The following is a 19,601-nucleotide window of genomic DNA, read 5'->3' as shown; positions in this document are numbered from 1 at the left end:
TTGAATTGTCCAATTCACAATTACTGCTTTAACCCGGTCTTTTGTTCCTGTCCTTATAAACCATCACTCACCTCTTTGTAAACATGCCTTCTTTACTCTTCAGTGCTTTAGCTCTACTTTGTCCTTAACAAAAGTAGCTTTGTTGCCTATCCTACTTGTATCTGGCCACATGATTTCTGTTTGAACTTGGCCTGTTCCCATTTTCAAAGGAATATCAAGTGTCATCTGGTCACATAGGCCAGTGTTTCTTATTCTTCAATAAGATTATCAATCATCCCTTTACAACTGGCATAAACTTTTAATTGTCCTTTGAAACATTATTTAAAACAATTACAGATTCCACAAGTATTTTAAAGAAATTTCAAGTTCACTTTACTGTATTGCTTCAAGGTTAAAAATCAATCTACTTTGAGCAAAAACTGAAATGTACCAGCCATTTGAAACTCTGGTTGTAAGAGCTGTCGGAGACTGGGAATTTCAAGGTGGGTATCTCACCTCCAGCCTCCATCATTTACAAGGCAAACTTCAAACATGTAGTGTAATACTCTCCAGTTGCTTGAATGAATGTAGTTCACTGACACCCAAGAAGCTTAACACTGAGCAGGGCACAAACACTCCCTCAATTACTGACAGGATTCAGGGAGAAAATGCAAATGAAAATCAAGCTGAATACAAAATGTTCAGAAGTGAGTTGAAGCAGCAAATAAGAGATTCAAAGAGGGATTATGAGAAAAGATTGGCAGCTAACATAAAGGTGAATCCCAAAGTGTCCCATAGACACATAAATAGCAGAAGAGTGGTAAAAGGAGTACGGTTAATTAGGTACCAAAAGGAAATTTATACTTGGAGGCAAGAGTGGTAAATCAATATTTTGCATCAGTGTTGTTTTTAAACCAAGGATGCAGATGTTATCAAAATAATTATAACAGAGGAGGAAGCTCAGTCTCTAGAAGGGTTCAAACTGATATGGAGGTTTTGAATAGTCTGTTGATACGCAGAATTGACCTTGAACCTGGACCAGATGAAATGCATCCAAGGAATTTGAAGGAAGTAAGAGTGGAATTTGCACAGACACTGGCCATAATTTTCCATGAATTTGGAAAGGTAACAGTGGACTGAATCATTGCAAGCATTATGCCTTTCATCAAAAATGGTTGTAAAGGAAAATCCAGCAATTACAGTTTAACTTCAGTGGTGGGGAAATGTCTAGAAATAACCATTTGGGATAAAATTAATAGTCACATGGACAAATATGACTAATTGGAAAAAAGCCAGCATGGTTTTCATCAAGAAAAATTATGTTTAACTAACTTTCAGGAATCGACAGAGTGAATGGAAAAAGAAAGTAATGTTTAATGGATATCCTTCAGGCTGGAGGAAAATTTGTAGTGGAGTTCCCCGGGGGTCAGTAAGGGACCCTTACTTGGCCTGAGATATGTCAATCAATCAATCTAGATCTCGGTGCACAAGTAACAGTTTCACTGCTTGCAGGCAATACAAAAACTTGAAAGCATTGTGAACAGTGTAATACTTCAGAAGGATATTCACAAGTTAGTGACGTACACAGATAAGAGTGAGCTGATACATTTTAGCAAAAAGAACATAGTACACTTTATCTTATGTTGTTTCACTAACGTGAAAAAGTGGGCAGGGACAGCAAAACCTGGGTATGTATGTGCATAGATCATTAAATGTCCTGGAACAAGTGAAAAGATCAATTAATAAAGCATACTATAATCTAAGACTTTATTTAAATCCTCGGTACAGAATTAAAGTGTTTGCTAAATGCAATGTGAGAAAAAAAACCTAAATGTAAAGTGAGTGGTTTTATTTCTGGGATACATGGCCTGTAAGTATGGTGGAAGCAGGTTCAATCGAGACATTCAAGGTTGCATTAGATAATGTGCAAGATTATGGGTAAAAGGTGGGAGAATTTTGATAAGACATGATGCTCTTTTGGTGAACCAGTGCAGACATGATGGACTGAATGGTCTTCTACTGCATCATCATATTCTGCGATTCTGTGATTATAGAATCAAATATCAACCACACTGCAATTCTTACGATGTCCATACGGAACATCATATCCCATTTCAACAACGTGATCCTGGCACAAGGAGAGCAATTAATTGAAAATAAAATATTTTCAAGACAAAGCAAGTAAAAGATACGTTCTTGCAATTGCTTTTCTTGCTGATGTATTACATGTAAGAATCTTTTTAAGTTAAAGTTTCTTATTAACAATGCTGCATTCTATTATCACAGGAAGAAAGCAAAGTTGGGTACTTGAAAAGCTGATTAGCACTAGGTCATAATGTGGTCTCTGGCTAAGCTAATGGTTCCATTACAACCTTTCCTTTTGCCAATGAAATGGTGTTGGCTTATTAAATAAAGGTGCAGTTTCCTTTTTACAGTTTACCAAGTCTGTTATCAGAATTCTCAACTAAACTTATTTAAAATATGTAGTTATCTGTTGGTTAATTTTCATTTCTGCGCATTAGTTTCAATTGCAGACAGAGAGCTATGTTGCAATAGTGAACAATTAGCTTTATGAATCTACTCTGACTTCTGTAAAGGTATAAATCAATCACATCAACGATGTAATGCCACTGAAATTCAATTGTATTGCTTCGTTGCGCCAGAGTTGAGAAGACTTTCAAGTTTTCTAAGAGTTCGCGAACTATGCTTGTTTTCCTTTTAAACAATTACATGTGCAACTTACAAACATTCTATTGATGTAACATATTTGAAATATCAATATGAAAAAAGTGCAAGAAGTATTCAGATGAATGAATGTAAATAATTCAGAAAAAAATAGTGACATCTGCTGGTTGATTTATTTTGTAACTTAAGCTGCTACACAACTCAATCATACAAAGGCATGAAATAGAAAATTGCAGTGGGAATACATGATAATTGGTTTATTAAGAAGTCACTATGACCGCAGGTGCTGAACTCTGATGGTGATTTAAATAAAACAAGTAATTATGACCCATGACAATGCCAGAAACAATTATTAAAATGAAAATAAGGAATAAAGTAATTGAAGAATTATGAATATTTCAGGATACAAATAATGACAATACTTTGCAAAGTGCAAGTCACCTTAATTTAGAATAAATTATGAACAGAAGGACAAAAATGAAATGTGTACTGCTCTCTCTATTTTACATTAAATGGATAGATCGTATCTTGTCAGATTGATTTCCCTAAGTTCTCAACTATTGACATAACACCCATGAGCTTTATAAAGTATGCACACTTCATTCAGTGCCTGAAAACTAATTGTTGAGAGTGTGGTGCTGGAAAAGCACAGCAGGTCAGGCAGCATCTAAGAAAAAGGAGAATCGACGTTTCGGGCATAAGCCCTTCATCAGAAAGGGCTTATGCCCGAAATGTCGATTTTCCTGCTCCGCAGATGCTGCCTGACCTGCTATGCTTTTCCAGCACCACACTCTCGACACTGATCTCCAGCATCTGCAGTCCACACTTTCTTCTGAAAAACAATTGTACCTGGCTTAGAGCTGTTCTCTTAATAGAAAAATTTATTTCCCACTAATTTTCTCCTCTTCTGCCTTTTTGCTGGGTTATAGATTCCATGGTATTGGTCAATTACAGGCACCTTGTCCATATGGCCACAGTTCATTTCTGAGTACGATTGTTGTCCTGATAATCTTTGTTGCATAACGGAATATGAAAATGCAGACAATAACTTGATTGAGGCCCTTAGCCTGTCACCAGTACAGCAAATCAGATAGAAACATGGAATGGAGCAAATGTAAGACATATACTGGTGAGTTGTATTTTAGAGCAAATAAAGTGAGTTACAATAATGAACAGACAGACAGCCTTACTCTTAGATAAGGATGAACTAGACATGCTAGAGGTCAAGAAGACTGGCAGCCTAGAGTGAAGGAAGTAGCCTTAATGAATGCATGCGGATTCCCAATGCCCAGAGAAACAAGAGGTGATCCAATGTGTTCACAAAGCTTGAAAAATGATGATAACATAAAGCATACAGTAACAAGATCATGTTAAACCATGATGGCAGCGTAGGAAATCTCAGAATGATCACATTAAAGTCAGACCATATTTTACAAAGCCTGAGGAAAAAAGTTAAGACTACAAATGGCAAAGTAGGACCTTGGACAACAAAATAACACAATGGGAAGACTCTGGAGAGCAAGCAGCTAATCAGAAGACATTGACTAAAGAAGGGAAAATGTTCAAGCAATTACTCCTAAAATCTATCTCACTCACTATTAGAAAATATGAAGGCTCAATAGAGCATGATAAAAAGCAGGATAATGTCACTAGTGATTGAGCCATCACAATGGGGCTCAGGACTGGTAACAATTCATAAACACTGCAGAGACCTAAGATTATGCATGGATCTCATTCAATTGAATGAAGGAGTAAAACAGGATTTTAATCAATTTTGTCAGATGATGAAAGTTTTCCCAAATTAGCTAGAAGCAGCTTATTTTTTTTACAAAATTAGAAAACAGGGGTTTTGACCTTTGTTTTAGGAGTATATAAAACTAGCCAACTTTATGTGGCTTAGCACTTGAATGCAACTTCTAATAGAGTACTGGAATGAATTGATTCAAAGATTAAACAAGGGAAAGAAAATTGGTGGTCTGTTGTTTTTGCTTTTGCCTAAACATTTCCAGCCTTCAGGAATTGATTTTTACTGCGCTAAAGGAGAAGAGGCTACTAAATTGAGAAGTATCTGGTTTGTGTTTCAGATTTATTCTATTTCTTAGTTTCAAATTTGCGTAGCAGCTGGTGAAAATGCTAATAAAATACGTAAAACTACGACTAAATATAAAGTTGAATACAACAATTAAATAGTTTCTTAGAACATATTAAGGATGGCAGGACAGGTGATGTGTCACTGTTGCATATGAGAAATCTTGAACATCAATTTCGTCAAGAGGGAAGACTGGTAAATCAAAAAATAGCGTGATGGTCAAAGAAAAATGTATGAATATGGGGAAGGATAAACATAATGATAAACATGACATAAAGAAATGGAGATAATGAACCGAATAGTCAAACAACAGATAGAACTAGAATTTATGAAGGGAGTAAAAGGATAAAATTAAATCTGACTGTAAGTGGCATTTGAAACAAAATGGATGAACTGAGAATGCAAATAAAAATGAGTAAGTATAGAGTCATAGAGATGTACAGCATGGAAACAGACCTTTCAGTCCAACCTGTCCATGCCAACCAGATATCCCAATCCAATCAAGTCCCACCTGCCAGCGCCCAGCCCACATCTCTCCAAACCCTTCCTATTCATATACCCATCCAAATGCCTCTTAAATGTTCCAACTGTACCAACCTCCACCACATCCTCTGGCAGCTCATTCCATACACGTACCACCCTCTGCATGAAAAAGTTACCCCTTAGGTCTCTTTTATATCTTTCCCCTCTCACTCTAACTATGCCCTCAAGTTCTGGACTCCCCGAACCTGGGGAAAAGACTTTGCCTATTTACCCTATCCATGCCCCTCATAATTTTGTAAACCTCTATAAGGTCATCCCTCAGCTTCCGACGCTCCAGGTAAAACAGCCCCAGCCTGTTCAGCCTCTCCTTATAGCTCAAATCCTTCAACCTTGGCAACATCCTTGTAAATCTTTTCTGAACCCTTTCAAGTTTCACAACACCTTTCCGATAGGAAGGAGACCAGAATTGCACGCAATATTCCAACAGTGGCCTAACCAATGTCCTGTACAGCGCAACATGACCGCCCAACGCTTGTACTCAATACTCTGACCAATAAAGGAAAACATACCAAATGCCTTCTTCACTATCCAATCTACCTGCGACTGCACTTTCAAGGAGCTATGAACCTGCACACCAAGGTCTCTTTGTTCAGCAGCACTCCCTAGGACCTTACCATTAAGTGTATAAGTCCTGCTAAGATTTGCTTTACCAAAATGCAGCACCTCACATTTATCTGAAATAAACTCCATCTGCCACTTCTCAGCCCACTAGCCCATCTTATCCAGATCCTGTTGTAATCTGAGGTAACCCTCTTTGCTGTTCACTACACCTCCAATTTTGGTGTCATCTGCAAACTTACTAACTGTACCTCTTATGCTCGCATCCAAATCATTTATGTAAATGACAAGAAGTAGAGGACCCAGCACCGGTCTTTGTGGCACTCCACTGGTCACAGGCCTCCAGTCTGAAAAACAACCCTCCATCACCACCCTCTGTCTTCTACCTTTCAGCCAGTTCTGTATCCAAATGGCTAGTTCTCCCTGTATTCCATGAGATCTAAACTTGCTAATCAATCAGTCTCCCATGGGGAACCTTGTCGAACACCTTACTGACATCCATATAGATCACATCTACTGCTCTGCCCTCATCAATCTTCTGTGTTACTTCTTCAAAAAACTCCATCAAGTTTGTGAGACATGATTTCCCACGCACAAAGCCATGTTGACTATCCCTAATCAATCCTTGTCTTTCCAAATACATATACATCCTGTCCCTCAGGATTCCCTCCAACAACTTGCCCACCACTGAGGTCAGGCTCACCGGTCTATAGTTCCCTGGCTTGTCTTTACCGCCCTTCTTAAACAGTAGCACCACATTTGCCAACCTCCAGTCTTCTGGCACCTCACCTGTGACTATCAATGATACAAATATCTCAGCAAGAGGTCCAGCAATCACTTCTCTAGCTTCCCACAGAGTTCTCGGGTATATCTGACCAGGTCCTGGGGATTTATCCACCTTTAACTGTTTCAAGACATCCAGCACTTCCTCCTCTGTAATCTGGACATTTTGCAAGATTCACCATCTATTTCCCTACAGTCTATATCTTCCATATCCTTTTCCACCTTAAATACTAATGCAAAATATTCATTTAGTATCGCCCCCATTTTCTGTGGTTCCACACAAAGGCTGCCTTGCTGATCTTTGAGGGGCTCTATTCCCTCCCTAGTTACCCTTCTGTTCCTAATATATTTGTAAAAACCCTTTGGATTCTCCTTAATTCTATTTGCCAAAGCTATCTCATGTCCCTGTTTTGCCCTCCTGATTTCCCATTTAAGTATACTCCTACCTTCTTTATACTCTTCTAAGGATTCACTCGATCTATCATGTCTGTACCTGACATATGCTTCCTTCTTTTTCTTAACCAAACCCTCAATTTCTTTAGTCATCCAGCATTCCCTATACCTACCAGCCTTCCCTTTCACCCTGACAGAAATATACTTTCTCTGGATTTTTGTTATCTCATTTCTGAAGGCTTCCCATTTTCCAGCCGTCCCTTTACCTGTGAACATCTGCCTCCAATCAGCTTTCGAAATTTCTTGACTAATCCCATCAAAATTGTCCTTTCTCCAATTTAAAACTTCAACTTTTAGATCTGGTTTATCCTTTTCCATCACCATTTTGAAACGAATAGAATTATGGTCGCTGGCCCCAAAGTGCTCCCCCACTGACATCTCAGTCACCTGCCCTGCCTTATTTCCCAAGAGTAGGTCAAGTTTTGCACCTTCTCTGGTAGGTACATCCACATACTGAATCAGAAAATTGCCTTGTACGCACTTAAGAAATTCCTCTCCATCTAAACCTATAACACTGGCAGTCCCAGTCGATGTTTGGAAAGTTAAAATCCCCTACCATAACTACCCTATTATTCTTACAGATAGCTGAGATCTCCTTACAAGTTTGTTTCTCAATTTCCCTCCAACTATTGGGGGATCTATAATACAATCCCAATAAGGTAATCATCCCTTTCCTATTTCTCAGTCCACACAAAAAACTTCCCTGGTTATATTTCTGGGGTATCCTCCCTCAGCACAGATGTAATGCTATCCCTTATCAAAAATGCCACTCCCCCTCCTCTCTTTCCTCCCTTTCTATCCTTCCTGTAGCATTTGTATCCTGGAACATTAAGCTGCCAATCCTGCCCATCCCTGAACCATGTTTCCGTAATTGCTATGATATCCCAGTCCCATGTTGTTAACCATGCCGTGAGTTCATCGGCCTTCCCTGTTAGGCCCCTTGCATTGAAATAAATGCAGTTTAATCTAATAGTCCGACCTTGTCCCTGCCTGCCCTGACTATTTGACTCACTTCTGTTCTCAGCTGTACCTGTCTCAGATCGATCTCTTTCCTCACTATCTCCCTGGGTCCCACCTCCCCACCCCTAACTTTCTGTAATGTCCCTTCAAAATCTCAATGTTTTCCCTTCCTATGTCGTTGGTTCCAATGTGGACAATGATCTCCTACTGGCCCCTCTCCCCCGTGAGAACATTCTGCACCCTTTCTGAGACATCCTTGATCCTGGCACCAGGGAAACAACACACCATTCTGATTTTTCTCTGCTGGCCACAGAAATATCTGTCTGTACCTCTGACTACAGAATCCCCTTACACAATTGATCTCTTGGAAGATAACGTACCCCTCGTTACATTACAGTCAGTCTCAATACCAGAAATTTGGCTGCTCGTGCTACGTTCTTCTGAGAATCCATCACCCCCTACATTTTCCAAAACAGCTTACTTGTTTGAAATGGGTATATCCACAAAAGACTCCTGCACTAGCTGCCTACCTCTCTTACCCTTCCCGGAGTTAGCCCATCTATGTGACTGTATCTGAGACTTTCCCCCCTTCCTATAACTGCCATCCATCACATACTGTTGCTGTTGCAAATTCCTCATTGTTTCTATCTGTCTCTCCAACCGACCCACTCAATCTGATAAGATTCGCATCCAACAGCATTTATGGCAGATATAATCGCTGCCAACCCTTAAACTCTCTTTAAACTCCCACATCTGACAAGAAGTACATATCACTGCAAAGGCCATTTTTGCTCCTTCACAATCTACAGACCCAGAAAATAACACCGTCTTATTCCTCTACAAACACTGCCCCAGGTTAAGTTAATAGCTGTGGCTTATATTTTAAGTTTAATCAAGAGACTTATCTCCAGAAAACACATAATCAAGAAAGAACACACTGTACTCACTAATACAGCCTTTCTCTTGGACAGACTTAAAACAACAATTAACTTATCTGATTCTGTGCTGTTTACTTCGCCCAACAGTTCCTCCAAGATGAGTTGTGAATTTCACTGCTTGTTAATTTTCCCAGATGCACTCCGATGTCCAGCGATACATGAATTCAAACAGCAAAGACGGTAACTGTGCAGGTTCGTTCTCTCTCTCGCTCTCTCTCTCTCTCTCCCTCCTGCACTGTCCTCACTATGTATGAAATTGTAGTCATTACAAAGATATGGCCACAGGATTACATGGATTTGGATTTGAATTTGAATCTTCCTTTATTCTTTATTCATTCACAGGATGAGGGCATCGCTATCCAGGCAGCATTTATTGCCCAACCCTAATTGCCCAGAGGGCATTTAAGAATCAACCACATTGCTGTAGGTCGGGAGTCACATGTACACCGGACCAGCTAAGACCAACTAAAGGTCGTCAGTGAACCAGATGGGTTCTTCTGACAATCAACAATAGATTCATGGTCATCACTAGACTCTTTAGTTCTAGATATTTATTGAATTCAAATTCCACCATCTGCCATGGCGGGATTTGAACCAGGGTCATCAGAACATTATCCGGGTCTCTGGGTTAACAGTCCAGTGATAATACCAATAGAACATAGAACAGTACAACACAGTACAGACCCTTCGGCCCTCAATGTTGTGCCGGTCTACTCTAAGATCAGACTAATCTACATACCCTTCATTGTACTATCTTCCATGTGCCTATCCAAGGGTTGCTTAAATGTCTCTAATATGTCTGATTCTACAACTACTGCCTGCAGTGCATTCCATTCACCCACCACTCTCTGCGTAAAGGACTTACCTCTGTCATCTCCCCTAAACCTTCCTCCAATTAGCTTAAAATTATGCCCCCTTGTGATAGACATTTCCGCCATGGGAAAAAAGTCTCTGACTATCCACTCTATCCATGCCTCTCAACATCTTGTACACCTCTATCAAGTCACCTCTCATTCTTCTTTGCTCCAATGAGAAAAGCCCTAGCTCCCTCAACTTTTCTTCATGAGACATGGTGGCATGGTGGCACAGTGGTTAGCACTGCTGCCTCACAGCGCCAGAGACCTAGGTTCAATTCCTGCCTCAAGCAACTGTCTGTGTGGAGTTTGCACATTCTCCCCGTGTCTGCGTGGGTTTCCTCCGGATGCTCCGGTTTCCTCCCACAGTCCAAAGATGCACAGGTTAGGTTAATTGGCCATGCTAAATTGCCTGTAGTGTTAGGTGAAGTGGTAAATGTAGAGGAATGAGTTTAGGTGGGTTGGTCTTCGGGGGGTCGGTGTGGACTTGTTGGGCCAAAGGGCCTGTTTCCACACTGTAAGTAATCTAATCAAAACATGCCCTCCAGTCCAGGCAGTATCCTGATAAATCTCCTCTGCATCTTTTCTGAAGCTTCAACATTCTTCCTATAATGAGGCAACCAGAAATGAACAATATTCCAAGTATGGTCTAACCAGAGCTCTATGGAGCTCAAGCATAACATCGTAGCTCTTAAACGCAATCCTCTTGCTAATAAAAGGCAACACATTATATGCCTTCTTAAGAAGCCCATCAATTTGGCTCACCCATCCCGGAGTTAAATAGAAATGTTAAAGATAGTATCAAACTCAATGAAAAGGCATATCATTGTGCAAAGACAGAAAGCAGGTCAGAAGATTGGACAGAATTTAAAAAAAGCAAAGAATGACCCAATAAAATTTACAAAGATGAAAAAATACAAGAGAAATATTGTGAGAATGAGAGAAAGCTAGTTAGAAATATAAAAACAGACAGTAAGAGCTTCTATAATTATTTATATTTCATTAATGAGATTCTGAATAATCTATATTAATTTGCATCTAAAGAAGTTAACAATGTGAATGCTAGTCCAAGAGACGGTCAGACTGGAGGATTAATAATGGAAAATATTGAAATGACAGGGGAATTGAACAGATGTTTTATATCAGTCTTCAATATAGTGGATGTCAGTAACATCCCAGAAACAGCAACAAAATTGGGAAATGCAAACGGTGTAACTCAGGAAAATCACAATCACCGAAGAAATAATATTGATAAATTGTTAGAGCTATAGACTGATGAGTGCTTGGGCCCTAGTGGACTTCATCATAAGATCTTAAAAGAAATAGGTAGTGAGTTACTTTTTGTATTAGCAATAATTTTCCAAAATCTCCATAATTTGGGGATGGTCTCATTAGATTGGGATTAGAAAGTAATGAATATAATTGTTTTATTCAAAAAGGAAGGGAGACAGAAAGGAAGAAACTACAAGCCAGTTAGCTTACCATCTGTCATATTGAAAATGTTAGAAACGATTGTTAAAGCAGGGCACTTGGATATATTCAAAGTTAATCAAGCACAGCATGGTTTTGTGAGAAACAAATCATATTTAATAAATTTCTTGACTATCATAGAGGAAATAACAGATGTTTTGGATGAAGGGAAACAGGTGGATGTAGTGTACTCAAGGATTTCTAGATAACATTTGATAAGGTGCCACTGTAAAGGTTATTGCAGAAAATAGAATATGGGATACCCATGGACAGAAGACTGGGTGGTTAACCTGTATTCTTGATGAAGGGCTTTTGCCCAAAACGTCGATTTTACTGCTCTTCGGATGCTGCCTGAACTGCTGTGCTTTTCCAGCACAACTCTAACCTCGACTCTGGTTTCCAGCATCTGCAGTCATTGTTTTTACCTGGTTAACAGGAAGCAGAGTAGGTTTGAATGTATCTTTTTCATGCTGGCAAGTGGTGTGTCACAGGGATTAGTGTGGGATCACAACTGTTTATAATCGAAATAAATTATTTAAATAAAGGGATAGAAAGTATGGCTACCAAATTTATTGATGACACAAAGATAGGTAGGAAAGTGAGTTGTGAAGAGTACAGAAGGATGTTATAAAAAATATATATATTGGTTAAGTGAGTGTGCAAAGATCTGGCGAATGGAATATAAATTAGAAAAATGTGGGCGGCACAGTGGCACAGTGCTTAGCACTGCTGCCTCACAGCGCTAGAGACCCGGGTTCAATTCCCGCTTCAGGTGACTCTCTGTGTGGAGTTTGCACATTCTCCCTATGTCTGCGTGGATTTCTTCCAGGTGCTCCAGTTCCCTCCCACAATCCAAAAATGTGCAGGTTAGGTGAATTGGCCATGCTAAATTGCCCGTAGTGTTAGATGAAGGGGTAAATGTACGGGAATGGGTCTGGGTGGGTGGCAGGTCGGTGTCGACTTGTTGGGCCGAAGGGCTTGTTTCCACACTGTAAGTAATCTAATCTAATCTAAAATGTGAAATTGTCCATTTTCACAGGATGAATATAAAAGAAGCATATTACCTAAAGCATGAGAGATTGCAGAGCTCTGAGATGCAAAGGGATCTGGGTGTCATTATGCATTAATTGCAAAATGTTACAACGCTGGTAAGCAAGTCATTAGGAAAGCTCATAAAATGTTATAATTCATCATGAGGGGAATTGAATACAAAACTAAGGATATTGTGTTTCAGTCATACAGGATATGGGTGAGACTACACTTTGCATAGTATTGATCACTTAATTGAGGAAGAATGTAATGCATTAGAGGCAGATCCCTTCTATATCTCTTCAAAAGAACCAAACACTTTGATAGATTTGTATTCAAAACGAATCAAATTTTTGTGACTTTATACAACTTCAGTGGAGTCACTGGTTAGAGCATTGAAATGAACCTATGCTACACTTTGTTTCCCAGAGGAAACTGTTCTGGATTACCGACCTCAATCTGTGAGAAAGAATTTCAGAAAGTTCACCATAGAAACAGGCATCAACCAGATGACAAGTTATTCACTTCATCCTCTGCAAAACGGAAAAGCAGAGAGATTGGTTAAAACCCTTAAAGTAGCTAATTTACAAGAACACAGACTGGAATCAGCATGACTCAATTGCAGATCTAATCATGGGAAGAAGGTTAAAAATGGAATGTCATTGCTGAGGTGCAATCTCAGGACCATGAAAAAGTCAAGGACATGGAAAAGATATCACAGAAGTAAGGAATAGAAATGGTATAGCACAAGACAGGGCAAAAACACTATTTACTTTGACATCAAGTCAGGAAGCATGGATAATAAACAGTCAGGTAGAGGCAACATTTCTTAAAGGAACAGATCAACTATGATCATATCTGGTTTACATATGATATATACTTAATATATTTCATATATCACACATATTTAATAGACTGTTCAAGAGAAACTGGAAGGCAGTGATCTTACTTGAGCCAAGAAGTGTGATTACCACAGAATGTGGAACACAAACATCCTATACAAAATACCAGATTGATACAGCGGTTCCAGGAGTAATAGAGAAGCATCACCTTTGTGTGGAAAGCAAGGGCAAGCAATCAGAGTTCTAAAGCATCTCGTTATTTCAGAGTCAGACCTTAAGAGGGTAAATGATGATAATCATGTTAATGCTAACAATGACAAGGGAAATAGTTAAATAAATTGCTGGATTTATGTAAATCATGTAAAAGATAAGCTCAGAGATAGATATAGCACAATGCAATATGCAAAGGATAGCTCTGTTACTCTGAAAAAGCAGAGTGGAGAGAAGCAGGCAATGGAGGAAGGGTAATACCCCACATTAGAGGGTTGTGCTTCGTAAACTGTACATACACAAGTATAGATAAAATGTTGTAGAGCTGAACAGTGAGAAAGCATAGGATAAAGATTAACAAGGAATGCTAGAGACTAAAGGTCTAGTAAAAAGAGAGGAGTCTCACAATGCATTTGTAGACACACAATGCCCAGAGAAACAAAGAGATGATCCAATGTTCTCAGAAAGCAAGGTTACATAACATAACATAGAACATAGAAAAATACAGCGCAGTACAGGCCCTTCGGCCCTCGATGTTGTGCTGACCAAAGCCTACCTAACCTACACGAGCCCAATAACCTCCATATGCTTATCCAATGCCCGCTTAAATGACCATAAAGAGGGACAGTCCACCACTGCTACTGGCAGGGCATTCCATGAACTCACAACCCGCTGAGTAAAGAATCTACCCCTAACATCTGTCCTATACCTACCACCCCTTAATTTAAAGCCGTGTCCCCTAGTAACAGCTGACTCCATTAGCGGAAAAAGGTTCTCACTTTTAACCCTATCTAAACTCCTAATCATCTTGTACACCTCTATCAAATCTCCCCTAAACCTTCTTTACTCCAATGAGAACAGCCCCAAGTGCCTCAGCCTTTCCTCATACGATCTTCCTACCATGCCAAGCAACATCCTGGTAAACTTCTTCTGCACTCGTTCCAATGCCTCCACGTCCTTCCTATAGTATGGCGACCAAAACTGCACACAATACTGCAGATGAGGCCACACCAGAGTCTTATACAACTGCAACATGACGTCAGGACTCTGGAACTCAATTCCTCTACCAATAAAGCCCAGTACACCATATGCCTTCTTCACAGCACTATTTATCTGGGTGGCAACTTTCAGAGATCTGTGTACATGGACACCAAGATCCCTCTGCTCATCCACACTACCAAGTAGACTACCATTAGCCCAGTAATCCATCTTCTTGTTACTCCTACCAAAGTGAATGACTTCACACTTAGCTACATTGAACTCCATTTGCCACCTTTCTGCCCAGCTCTGCAACTTATCTATATCCCGCTGTAACCTGCCACATCCTTCTTCGCTGTCCACAACTCCACCAACTTTCGTATCATCCGCAAACTTGCTCACCCAACCTTCTAGCCCCTCCTCCAGGTCATTTATAAAAATGACAAACAGCAATGGTCCCAAAACAGATCCTTGTGGAACACTGCTGGTAACTGCACTCCAAGATGAACCTATACCATCAACTACTACCCTCTGTCTCCTTCCAGCCAGCCAATTCCTAATCCAAACCTCTAATGCACCCTCAATGCCATACCTCCGTAGTTTTTCCATTAGCCTACCATGGGGTACCTTATCGAACGCCTTGCTAAAATCCATATACACCACATCTACTGCTTTACCCTCGTCCACTTCCTTGGTCTCCTTCTCAAAGAACTCGATAAGGTTTGTGAGGCACGACCTGCCCTTCACAAAACCATGCTGACTATCCTTGATCACATTATTCCTATCCAGATGTTCATAAATCCTATCCCTTACAATTCTCTCTAAGACTTTGCCCACAACAGAAGTGAGACTCACTGGCCTATAGTTACAAGGGCTATCCCTACTCCCCTTCTTGAACAAGGGGACCACATTTGCTATCCTCCAGTCTTCTGGCACTATTCCCGTAGACAATGACGACATAAAAATCAAGGCTAATGGCTCCACTATCTCCTCCCTAGCTTCCCAGAGGATCCTAGGATAAATGCCATCAGGCCCAGGGGACTTATCTATTTTCATCCTTTCCAGTATTCCCCAGACCTCTTCCCTACATACCTCAAGGTCATCCATTCTAATCACTTGTGACTCAATATTCATATCAGCAACAGTGTCCTGTTCCTGAGTGAATACTGATGAAAAGTATTGATTTAGTGTCTCTCCAATCTCCTCCGCCTCCACGCACAACTTCCCACTACTATCCTTGACTGGACCGATACCTACCCTAGTCATCCTTTTATTCCTGACATACCTATAGAAAGCCTTTGGGTTTTCCCTAATCCTACCAACCAAGGACTTTTCATGTCCCCTTCTCGCTGCTCTTAGCTCTCTCTTTAGATCCTTCCTGGCTACCTTATAACTCTCAATCGCCCCAACTGAACCTTCACGCCTCATCTTTACATAGGCCGCCCTCTTCCCTTTCACAAGGGATTCCAATTCCTTATTAAACCACGGCTCCCTCACAAGACCCTTTCCTCCCTGCCTGACTGGTACATACTTATCAAGGACACCCAATAGCTGTTCCTTGAACAATCTCCACATATCCTTCCCTTGAAGCCAATTTTTCCAATCCACACATCCTAAGTCATGCCTCACCGCATCATAATTTCCCTGCCCCCAGCTATAAGTCTTGCCCTGCAGTGCACACTTATCCCTCTCCATCACTAGAGTAAAGGTCACCGAGTTGTGGTCACTGTCCCCGAAGTGCTCACCTACCTCCAAGTCTAACACCTGGCCTGGTTCATTACCTAGAACCAAATCCAGTATAGCCTCACCTCTTGTTGGCCTGTCTACATATTGTGTCAGGAAACCCTCCTGCACACATTGGACAAACACCGACCCATCTAACGAACTCGAGCTATAGCTTTCCCAGTCAATATCTGGGAAGTTAAAGTCCCCCATAACAACCACCCTGCTACTTTCACTCTTCTCCTGTATCATCCTCGCAATACTTTCCTCTACTTCTCTCGGACTATTAGGAGGCCTGTAGAAAACTCCTAACAGGGTGGCCTCACCTTTCCTATTTCTAACCTCAGCCCAAACTACCTCAGATGGCAAGTCTTCCTCCATCGTCCTTTCCACTGCTGTAATACTATCCTTGACAAGCAACGCCACACCTCCCCCTCTTTTACCCCCATCTCTGACCCTGCTAAAACATTTAAACCCTGGAACCTGCAACAGCCATTCTTGTCCCTGTTCTACCCACGTCTTTGTAATCGCCACAACATCGAAGTCCCAGGTACCAACCCACACTACAAGTTCACCTACCTTATTTCTTATACTTCTGGCATTGAAGTATACACACTTCAAGCCACCTTCCTGTTTACAGGCACCCTCCTTTGAGATCGATGCCTTATTCCTAACCTCCCTACACTCAAGGTCCTGTACCCTAAAGCTACAGTCCAGGTTCCCATGCCCCTGCAGAGTTAGTTTAAACCCTCCCAAAGAGCACTAGCAAACCTCCCCCCCAAGGATACTGGTGCCCCTCAGGTTCAGGTGTAGACCATCCTGTTTATAGAGGTCCCACCTTCCCCAGAAAGAACCCCAGTTGTCCAGAAACCGGAATCCCTCCCTCCTGCACCATCCCTGTAGCCACGCATTTAACTGTTCTCTCTCCCTATTCCTCGACTCTCTATCACGTGGCACGGGTAACAAACCAGAGACAACAACTCTGTTCGTTCTAGCTCTGAGCTTCCAACCTAGCTCCTTGAAAGCCTGCCTAACATCCTCACCCCTCTTCCTACCTATGTCGTTGGTTCCAACGTGGACCACATTTGGAAACTAGGTTTATTTTCAAAGGCCCGAGTATTGTTGAGCAATTCCATTAACGGAGACTTCACTTCTCCCTGACAATCAACCTGCAGCTATCCAATCAAGCCACAAATATACCTTCATATTGTGGTATCCCACAAAGTTAAATGGAATTTAACTCATGGAGTATTGCAAAGTAATAAATTGTGCAGAAAGTTGCAACCAAAGAAAGTACACATAACATTTGTATGTCCATGAAGGTATCTTGAGCTAACTAAATAACTGAAGTTTTCTCCCACATTTTGCTGTAAAACTTTGCAACAAATTCCTTGCATATCTTGTCACTTATGTGCATTTAAAAAAAAACACATGGAATGCATTTTTGAAACTGCAACATTTCAATGAATAACAGACAGCTTGAACTGCCTGACTCCTCAACTTAATGTTCCACTGATGTTCACGATCTAATAAGCAGAGACCCTCACTGATTGAATAAATTTCCTGTTTCATAAAGAACTGGCTTGTTCAATATACTAAATACTTAGAAACAACTAATTAACAATTTACGTTGGACCTTCACCATACACGCTGAAAATGTGTTGCTGGAAAAACGCAGCAGGTCAGGCAGCATCCGAAGAGCAGGAGAATTGACGCTTCGGGCATGAGCCCTTCTTCAGGAAAGCTGCGCTTTTCCAGCAACACATTTTCAGCTCTGATCTCCAGCATCTGCAGTCCTCACCTTTTCCTTCACCATACAGTCTCACATTTTGTAACAATCTGTATATAATTGGGTTGCTGCATGAATTACTACTTGGTATGTTCAAAGCGCCACCTTTGTGTTCATCAGAAAGCTCATGGGACCTAGTTTTGAATTATCTGAAAATCTAAACATCTGACAGTTCCAAGAAACATTTCTGACATTTCAGGAATTAGAACGCACAACTTTGGTGATGGAATGAGAGTGCTTTTAAAATTCATTTTATTGAAAATGTGAAGGAGTTTCAGCAATAAGTCTGTGATGAATTATTAATTTCAGTCTAAAGAGACAGTACAGTAATAAGATTTGTTCAAGAGTTTGACTGAAATTGAAACTAAATCCAATCAAATACATTTATGGGAATATAGGAGATTCGGTTAGTAGGTTTACAGATGACACCAAAATTGGTGTATAGTGGAAAGTAAAGCAGGTTATATAAGAGTATAATAGGATCTTCACCAACAAGACCAATGGACCAAGGAATGGCAGATAGAGGTTATTCTGATAAATGTGAGATAATGCATTTTGTTAAGATAAACTAGGGAAGGAGTTGCTTAGGGCAGGTTAGGGCCCTGAGGAGTGTTGTCAACAGAGAGACCTAGGGATGCACTGTTCCTTAAAAGTGGCATCGCATGGACAGAGTGGTCATAAAGTTGTTTGACACGCTTGTCATCGTTGGTCAGGGCACTGAGTGCAGAAGTTGGGATGTCATATTATGGCTGTACAAAATATTGGTAAGGCCAAATTTGGATTACTGTTTATAATTCGGTTCACCCTGCTATAGGAAGGATTCAGAAAAAATGGCGGGCAGGGGAGCAATCACCTGACCGAGAATTCCCCGAATTGGCCAATTAATGGTCAATTAATGATGGGTTTATTATCCTTAAACTCTTAGATCAGGCGAGCCAATGCCTTCACTCCAATATTTAAATGTTTAGGTAAAAAGGTAGTTGCTTGTTGATATAGAATTGGATCAGGGCTCCTGATAGAGTGGCTCTTGCTTTCTAACCCAGTGTCAATGTCACCGACACAGGCAATAAGTCCAGCCTGTGGTGTGTACAAGTGGGCTGTGAAAATTGCCTACACAGCAAGAATGAGTGCACTTTAAAAGTTTTCACCAACTGTAAAGTACTGGAGCACGTTTGTGTGATGATATTATGGCTTTAAGAGATGCATCTTATCCTTTTTTTTAAGAGAAGTTTTGAACCGTAGGTATCAAGCTACCTGATCCAAAACAATAAACAGCTTGTTTGCTTTTAAGTTGGAACAATACAGGCAGCATTAATGGGTGGTTTCAGGCTCCCACAGAACCAGGGTTTTAGTTTAGCTTTCTGTGGTGGTTGGATTTGGAAGCTGCCATACATCTCTCCTTGCTACAGCAAAATGCTTGAGTTCTCCGTCTCTGCCAGTATTTTCTCTTGATGTTCTTTCCTCCTGGACTGGAGAAACATTGCATGTGAGACAATCTATTTTACTGAATTTGCCTTTGCCAAGTGTGTGTTTATGGGAAGTAAAAATATTGGAACAGTTGCTGTTTCTGAGTTAAATAATCTATTATTCTGTTAAGTTTTTCAATATGTTAAAGTTAGACCAATGTTTTTTGTATTTTAACTGTAGAATAGAAATAAAGTGTGTTTTGCTCATAGCTGAATAGCTTGACCAATTGAATTAGATCTGGAACACAACACA

This window comes from Hemiscyllium ocellatum, chromosome 10, assembly GCF_020745735.1.
Source record: "Hemiscyllium ocellatum isolate sHemOce1 chromosome 10, sHemOce1.pat.X.cur, whole genome shotgun sequence".
Classification (NCBI taxonomy): domain Eukaryota; kingdom Metazoa; phylum Chordata; class Chondrichthyes; order Orectolobiformes; family Hemiscylliidae; genus Hemiscyllium; species Hemiscyllium ocellatum.
This window is presented reverse-complemented; position numbering follows the sequence as displayed.